Below are 9610 nucleotides of genomic sequence, written 5' to 3'. Positions count from 1 at the left end.
CGACTGATATCAAATAAGGATTTAACAAGAACTCATAAAATAAGTTACCCGAATGGTTAGTCAGTGGTTTCGAGATTATGGTGTATACTCATTTGTCAATAAAGTCTATAAACAGATCCTTTGGAAGCATATAATGCAGCTAAGCAGAATAATAGCAAACTCGGTTTGACTGAGTCTGTTCATGAGAGGTAATGAAATGTACAACACCTCGCATGCACGCCCCCCCCCCCCCCACCACCACTTCCACGCACCGACTTAAGCGGAATTCTATTACATAAAATTCTGAATGGACTCCAGAAAAATTAGCACTGAATCCAAGTACAGAGAGACATTTTACAGCCGCCACACGGCACTTTAAAATTGGTGTCGTGATAGTTAATAATAATATATATATATATATATATATATAAAACAACATAGAATGCAAGCAGGCAAGATAATAGCAGACTCGGTTTGACTGTGTGTGTTCATGAGTCAGGTAATGAAAAACAAACAAAAGACAGTCAGTTAGAGGAAGCATCTAAAATAAAAATGAAAAACAATTACACTTTAAGACAGTCAGTTTATCAACGAGACAGTGTATCTTCTTCTCTTTTAAAGTTCGGGAAATATTACGACGTTTTAAAAAATCCATCATTTATTCTACAGTTTTATCAAAAACACGGATTTCTTTTCAAACTTACAACAAAAACATATTTAGAAAGAGTGATGGCATAGTCAGCCTCAGATGTTAACTTGTTGGTAATTTTATATCTTTAATTATCTGTATAGAATACCATTTTTTTCAAGAATTTTGAAGTGCCAGTTGAAGAACAATATAATCATTTGAAAAGGTCATGCCCGTTTATTGTCATAGTTATATTTGGCTTAGGTAGTAATAAAAAAACGAAAAAAAAAAAAAAAAAAAACAACAACAAAAAAAAAAAAAAGAAACACGGGAATAAGTGTGTTCAATATTATGCGGTATTTGTTTATGCGTTAAAGCACATTGCACATACCGGTATTGATGATATTTGTTTATTTCAGTAAATGGCCGAAATGTCTACACCAGATACTGGAGTTTTACGTCTTAAATTGTTAGATATGGTGTTCAGAGAGATTATACTGGCTTAAAGCTGTAAATAGACTATTTTTCTATAATCTCGATAAAACAACAACAACAACAACAACGGAAAATGTAATTTATCTTATACTTTTAATAGTATATGTCATGGAAAAAAACCCTACGGTCACTGTTTGTAGTGTGTATTACATTGCTTTTGTCCGAAGACATAAATGTAATCTGATCAAGGATTACTAAAAGCTGTATCAAAGTAGTATTAGGGCGAGTGGTGAAGATTGCTGACTTCAAATCAATCACCTCTCACCGCTCATAGTTCGAAACCGCCCTTTTGGTGTAGAATTGTTTCATGTGAAGAACCCATCAAGCTGGTTTACCGGTGGACGTTGGTTTTTCCCAAGTTCCCAACTGTGCTTTAAAGAATGCACGTGAAGGCACCCAGGATTGCTCTCCACCATAACATGCTTGAAATCGCAATGATGTCTTATACTTAACGTAGCGTTTAGCTAAACCAAAACAAAATGTAGTATAAGACTGTCAATTATTACTAAAATATCTGTGTCTAACTGAAGTATTAATAAGTATGACACACTTTGTGTAACATGGCTTCTCTTAACTCTTAATGAATTAATGTCAAACGGGAATCCAATAAAGTTTATATCTATATGTCTAATTAAAGTATCAGTTAGCTTGTAAAACATTGTGTAACATAGCTTGTCTTAACTCTAAATGAAATATCTCAAACGAGAATCCAATAAAGCTTTTATGTATCATATCCCTACAAGAAATGATTATAAACTTTACTTTGTGTTTCTTTATAAGACTATCTAGGGCTGTAAAACATAATTAATTGCTTTTTGTTCTCTGTGATTTTTCAATAAACGTGACAATACTGTAACAGAATCGGATAAATATAGAAATATTCTGACAATAGCATGTTAGTTAAATAAAAATAATTCACAAGATAATTTCACACATTGGAATTGTTTCTTGTTTAAAGTTACGCTTTAGGATTTATCGAATTTGAAACTTCGGTCTCAGAAATGTAACTACCGTATTTAATGCTGAAAGGTTCAGATCATATCTTGTCTTTTATTTCAACAGTTATAATTATAAATACGAGGAGACAGTTTAAAGATACTCTCGGATGACAATTTGATTGACATGAGTGCGTTACCGGCAGTGACTTTAAAGGAATCTAAATAACAGAGAACGGCTATCATCAAATCTGTGAGTATTTAAGCATTATAGTTGTTAACTTTATACACTAATTAAACGACAAACTAAATGATATATTGAATGACAATGATAATGTTATTGACAAGACTAAACCTGCTTAGGGCGTTGGCCAATATCAGAGACCACAGAAGTGAAATATCTTGGTGAATATGGAATCAGGTGTGGCACATATCAGGACATGAAACACCACGACGCACGACATTATAACATGACGCACAACATCAATGTTGCGAAGTCGTGTAATACTGTCGCTAGTTGTACCGTGTCTGGAGCGTCGTTGCGTAATACCGCTCGCTGTGTTGTATTATGACCGTCTACGAAAGGACATCACGGTATTAATTTCGCACGCGCACCACATCGCGTTGTGTGCGTTATGTCATATTGTCGTGCGTCGTGTCGCGTTGTTTTGTTGTAAAGACTTTAAGATTGACGCACGATATGTGATGACACATAGTACGATAGAATTACACACGGCGCACGACAATGCGACATGATGCGCGACTTTAATATTGAAATGTCTGGCCGTATTTCCCGCGCCTTGTACCGTGTGTCAAGCGTCGTGTCGCAATGTCGCGCCTCGCGTTGCTCGTCTTTTCGCAATGTCGCACGTCATATCATATGTCGTGCGCAAAACTAGATGAACTAAAGGTCGACACACATACCTTGACTCCCGAAAATACGACAAGACGCTCGACATACGATACGAGGTACAACAGCTTGACACGGCATGGCAACAAGACGGTTGTGTCATACTGTCATGTGTCGTATCGGGTATCTGGTCATATTGTTGCGTGTCGACCTAAAACACCTCATGCGCACGCGACATGAGCTTAACAGGATCCCTTGGCTGAAAATTAAGGTATGTTTACTGTGACTAAAATAATTTATTAACTACAAAATTTATAGGTTGTAGAATACAGATAAGATCCACACGTTCAAAAACGATAAGCACAGTTATACCATATGTACTTTGAAATATATTACCTGAAAAAGATATCATTTTTTAACGAAAACCTGTATTAAATACTTAATTAGCGTACACACGTTAAAATTAAAAAAACAAACAAAAAAAAACCCCTTCTCTATGTACAGATAACAATGATAAGTTTTTAGAAATTTCAATTTGTTAAGTGTTGAAACCGTTGAATGAGATGCCTTCATTTTTATTTACACACACTTGAAAATATTAGTTGAAGGAGCGCCTGTCTTGATATTACGACTAACCAGTTCAAATAAGATAATAAGTGTTGGCCTTTAATGTTTTTTGTATGAATAACAATATTTTTAAGAGCGTGGTTTGCGATAAAAATGGACGCCAATAAATATAAAAAAAATGTCTGAAGAATCTTTTTATTTTCTTTTTGTAACATGAATATTTAAATTAAAATTATTGAATAAAATTGAAGTGGAAAAAGAAAACGAAAAAAAAAAAAAAAACACAGCAAAAAACAAAAAAAAAAAACAAAAAAAAAAAAACAAAAAAAACAAACAAACAAAAAACCAAAAAAAAAACCAAAAAACCCAAAAAACCCCACAACAACAACAAAAGAAAACAACAAAAAAACAAAACAACAACACTTCCATCGGAACGTCTATCTATGAGGTTATAAGTTATTAATGAACTATAGCCTATTAAATTACCGTAATTATCTGCTACCCGTCGGTTAATTTCATATTCCTGTGCCATGATGATTCTACAATGTCGTCCGATATATTTGCAAGGTTCTATCAGAGTAATGGAATCTTAATTGACTAAGCCATTTCTGTAACTTGATATGTTTTCCGAGTTAATTTTTTAAGCAAATTGTCGCTACCAAAAAAAAAAAAAAAAAAAAAAAAAAAAAAAAAAAGAAGAAGAAGAAAAAAATACATGTCACTGTCTGATGACGCGGAAATAAGCCTCGACCAATAAAACTTATTTTAAGATTTTCGAAGGTCAAATACGGGTTCAACAATATGTGTACCCCATTGTGACTTCGTATGTTGTATTGTGTTGCACCTTTGATGTATATATTCCATTAAAACATGAAATCCTGCATTTGGGAGTCAACTTTCAGGATGTTATGTACATTTGTTTGTGTCTTAAATGTTTGGTTTACGTAGGGGAAAGTCCCTGTTCTTTTTTTTTTTTTTTGAAAATTAAATACAGCATTAAAGTAATTTCTTCTCTAATATTAATGTCTGTTCTAATAAAAAATTCAAAGCATGAACATATTTGTTACAGTTTGGCAGCTCTACGGGTACATTTTCGCCATTTAAAATTATTAGATTTATTGCAAAAAAAAGTTGAAAAATGAAAAGCTATATTTATTCTATCAATTTGCAAGTTAATTATCATTATTAACATAATTTAAGTTGTGTCAGTCTATCACTCTTTTTTGAACGTAATTCATTTTACGTTAGGATAAGTCAAGAACGTAAATCACTTACGGCAGTCTTAGAATAAGACAAGAACGTAAATCATTTACGGTAGTCTTAGACTAAGACAAGAACGTACATCATTTACGGTAGTCTTAGAGTAAGACAAGAACGTAAATCATTTACGCTAGTCTTAGACTAAGACAAGAACGTAAATCATTTACGCTAGTCTTAGAGTAAGACAAGAACGTAAATCACTTACGGCAGTCTTAGAATAAGACAAGAACGTAAATCATTTACGCTAGTCTTAGACTAAGACAAGAACGTAAATCATTTACGGTAGTCTTAGAGTAAGACAAGAACGTTAATCACTTACGGTAGTTTTAGAGTAAGACAAGAACGTAAATCACTTACGGTAGTCTTAGAATAAGTCAATAACGTAAATTATTTACGATAGTCTAAGAGTAAGGCAAGAACGTAAATCATTTACGGTAGTCTTAGAGTAAGACAAGGATGTAAATCACTTACGGTAGTCTTAGAATAAGTCAATAACGTAAATCTTTTACGGTAGTCTTAGAATAAGTCAATAGCGTAAATCATTTACGGTAGTCTTAGAGTGAGACAAGAATGTAAATCATTAACGTAATTCTAAGGGATTAGCCAAGAACGCAATTAATTTACACTGCACAATTAATTGCAGAACAATTCAGACAATGTGTTTCCGGATTATCAATTGGAAGGCAAATTTTCTTTATTGATATTTAATCATTCTTTTGCGTGTCTCTGGACATTTTCTGAATGTTTTCTGATTGTCTTTTGATAGAAACGACAGACAAAGCTAAATAAATGCTATTACATGCCAGTATACGATGTACATCATCAATTATATTCACGAAATGCATATTGTTTAATGCTTATTTAATGCTTTTACTATTTGTTGCACGTTACATTCCAAATAATGGATGTGAAGTTGTTCTGTGACAGATTAAAACCACATAAAAATGTAGCAAATTTCTTTTGTCTGACAAATAATGGATAGTTTTACGAATGTATCCAACATTTTATTGATTAAGAGTAAATAAGTATTGTAGAAATTATATCATATAGCTGTATTAACTCTTATCCTGGTAAGGTTCTTAAATGAACTTGTCCATCTTTCAATTTGGACAGTACCATTAGCTGCTCAAAGGGGTGCTTACCAAAAGAGATACTGACTGAATTGCGAACAGTGCAGACCATGATCAGACTGCACGGATATGCAGGCTGATCTTTGTTTGCATTGGTCGCAAAGGCAGAATCACTTGCCGCCAGCAGGCTATTGGTTCAAGACATTTCGTGTTCTGTTAATGGCGCAGTCGCCAATAATTTAAAACAGTGAACTTTCAATAATTACAACAATTTTAAATTAATAGATTTGTTGCACTACTTAAAGACTGCCCTCCCGTCCTATATTATGTACACACTTAAAGACTGCTCTCCCGTCCTATGTTATAAACACACTTAAAGACTGCCCTCCCGTCCTATGTTATAAACACACTTAAAGAATGTCCTCCCGTCCTATATTATATACACACTTAAAGACTGCCCTCCCGTCCTATGTTATATACACACTTGAAGACTGCCCTACCGTCCTATGTTATATACACACTTAAAGACTGCTCTCCCGTCCTATGTTATATACACACTTAAAGACTGCCCTCCTGTCCTATGATATATACACACTTAAAGACTGCCCTCCCGTCTTATGTTATATACACACTTAAAGACTGCCCTCCCGTCCTATGTTATATACACACTTAAAGACTGCCCTCCCGTCCTATGTTATATACACACTTAAAGACTGCCCTCACGTCCTATGTTAAATACACACTTAAAGACTGCCCTCACCTCTTATGTAATGCACACACTTAATGTGTTAAATACACACCTATGTTAAATACACACTTAAAGACTGCCCTCACGTCTTATGTAATGTACACACTTAAAGACTGCCCTCACGTCTTATGTAATGTACACACTTAAAAACTGCCCTTACGTCCTATGTTATATACACACTTAAAGACGTCCTATGTTTGTTTTGTCATATTTCTAGTACATGAAATTCTTCATTTATTTAGTAGTGGAGTCTGCCGCTCGTCCCTATGTTTGTTCTGTCTTATTTCTCATCATTGACATTCAGTTTTTTTATAAATTGACAATTTAATTGCCTCTGGCTCCGAACATGGTTTAGCCATCATATTCAAATGTGCTATTTAAGAGAATTATGATTTACTTTATATAATAAAAATGTTTGCAGTATTTTTGTTTGAAAAATAACAATGTAGTCATAGATCCAGGTTAACTATTAAGAGAGCATTTAAAATAGCAAAACTGCTTATATGAATAACCCAGACCAACGAGAGAAACTGCCAACTTGGAAAAAAGAGTAATCGAGACTTCTTGTAGCTTTACAATATCACATATCACCCGACCAGGCGTGCATTAAACCGAAGAGCACATCCCACATGAATATTCATTTTGTACTGTAAAAGCACATATTTTCGCTGGGTCATAATTTCGCGAATTTAAATTTTTGAGTATGTTCGCGAGGTTTAATATTCGCGAAATCGTAAAATTAGTATCATACTTGAATTTGAATTATACTAGTGGAATATATTTACGCGAGGATTATACTTTTGCGAGATGTCGGACCTTGCAAATATAGCGAAAATTAAACCCTCGCGAAATTTTCTGCTTTTACAGTACCTAAAATCAGCTGTGACAACCTGAATATTTGCCATTCTCAAGTTGAAGCCCAACACTTTAAACGCTAATTAATACGGATTTTGGTCTCAACATTCATGACGCGCATTTTGAAGTAGAACTACGGGGGCACCATGCTTAAGGTAGCCGATTTTGAATCTCTTTCCCCTCTCCAATGCGGGTACGAGCCTCGCCATATGACCTAAATTTGTGTCAGTGTTACGTTAAACCAAACGTAGTATAGGCAAGATCTATCTGACGAACACAGGGCTCATACCACTAAATGGCTACGTCATATTAAAACATCGTCTGCTGCAAACACATTCTACGTCACGATGCTTAATTAGAACATCGTCTGTTGAAAACACATTCTACGTCATGACGCTTTGTTAAAACATCGTCTGCTGCAAATACATACTACGCCATTATGATTTATTAGAACATCGTCTGCTGCAAACACGTTCTACGTCTTGCTGATTTATTAGAACATCGTCTGCTGCAAACACATTCTACGTCATGATGATTTATTAGAACATCGTCAGCTGCAAACACATTCTACATCATGATGCTTTATTTGAACATCGTCTGCTGCAAACATATTCTACGTATTGATGATTTATTAGAACATCTCAGCTGCAAACACATTCTACGTCATGATGATTTATTAGAACATCCTCTGCTGCAAACAAATTCTACGTCACGATGATTTATTAGAATATCGTCTGCTGCAAACACATTTTACGTCACGATGATTTATTAGTACATCGTCTGCTGCATACACATTCTACGTCACGATGCTTTATTAGAATATCGTCTGCTGCAAACACATTATAAAACAGTATTGATACCATAAAATTTTATTTTTTCCGCTGTAGAAGCTAATTTCAGTCGCAGTTGATGAATGAGTCTCATATTTTCTTGTAGATTTATCCTTCTCCTCTGATGTAAGACTGTATCGTATTCTACTCCGCAAGAATGGTCTACTTTAGTGAATTCCTGTTTCACGATTTGCAGAAAGATCGGTCCATTGATTTCTTAAATTTCAAAGCGGCTTAAATCAGCGTAGAAAATGAGAAATACATTTGTCTGCCAATGATGTATCACGAAGTGCTTGCCTTATGTAAAACCGAATAACATTATCATTAATGACTGATAACAATATTTGTACTAAAATCGTATTTCATGTTAACAATAATTGCCTATTCCAGGAAAATGCGGATTTCAATTGTAGTAAGAGTGAATATTTCCATGATCTTAATGGACCGAAAAAAATAACAACAATTGGTCCAGTTATGTACAACATCCGGTTCCCCTCCTCGTTCCTCAAAAGGCGGAAAAAGTCGCGATTGAGATATTAACACAATCTATTCAACAGGGGAAAATCTTCTTAACAGTTGCATTGTAGTGAACTTCTATAATTCTTTAAAATCTTTTAACCTATATTTTAAACACAATAAAATGAAATGAGTAATATTTTGCATACGAAATGCCAATTTAAGGTCATTACTGTGACATTTGATACGGGTTAATGCAAAATTAGATAACCCTTCGTGGTAATATGGCGCCTCTAGTATGCTATTTTAGCGGAAATTTCAAGAAATCTACATTAAAGTGGGCTAACAAGCAACACAGAAAAACAGGTTTTGTTAACAAAATTGTACGCTTTGAAAAAGTAATTAGCTATTCATTTTTTTAAAAAAAAAGTTTATATAACAGAATGATTTAGATTTTTAGAAATAAATGATTTCGGCCCGAACAGGAAGTTATCTTTTGGGACTCTATTCAATGGATTTTAATTTTGAATAGAAGTAATTGATTGGTTTTCCCCGTTAGGATTTAATCTCGCGGTTAGAAGAAATGATATCCATAATATATACATCTCAACTTCATATAAATATTTTTTTTCTTAAATAAAGTGGTACACATTCCGTGTTCAAAGACTGGGTTTAAAATAGACAATAATTATATGCTCATTTTTTGAGACTAGTATTATAGAGATCATGTCATAGACAATTTCTTTAGCTTTCCGATTATTCCAAACACTATTGCAAACCATTCCAGTCTGTAGTTTCCTTTCTCTCAGACCATCCCTATGACGTTTTGCTTGCTTCTAATAATGTTCTTAGACCAACTTATTCATTTTTTTTCTTTTCTTCGAGCAATGTTTATAGTCCATTTCTAAAACTTTCCGTTACTACGAATACTGTTCAT

The sequence above is a fragment of the Mercenaria mercenaria genome, chromosome 19 (genome assembly GCF_021730395.1).
Source record: "Mercenaria mercenaria strain notata chromosome 19, MADL_Memer_1, whole genome shotgun sequence".
Taxonomy (NCBI): domain Eukaryota; kingdom Metazoa; phylum Mollusca; class Bivalvia; order Venerida; family Veneridae; genus Mercenaria; species Mercenaria mercenaria.
Note: the sequence above shows the minus strand (reverse complement) of the source record.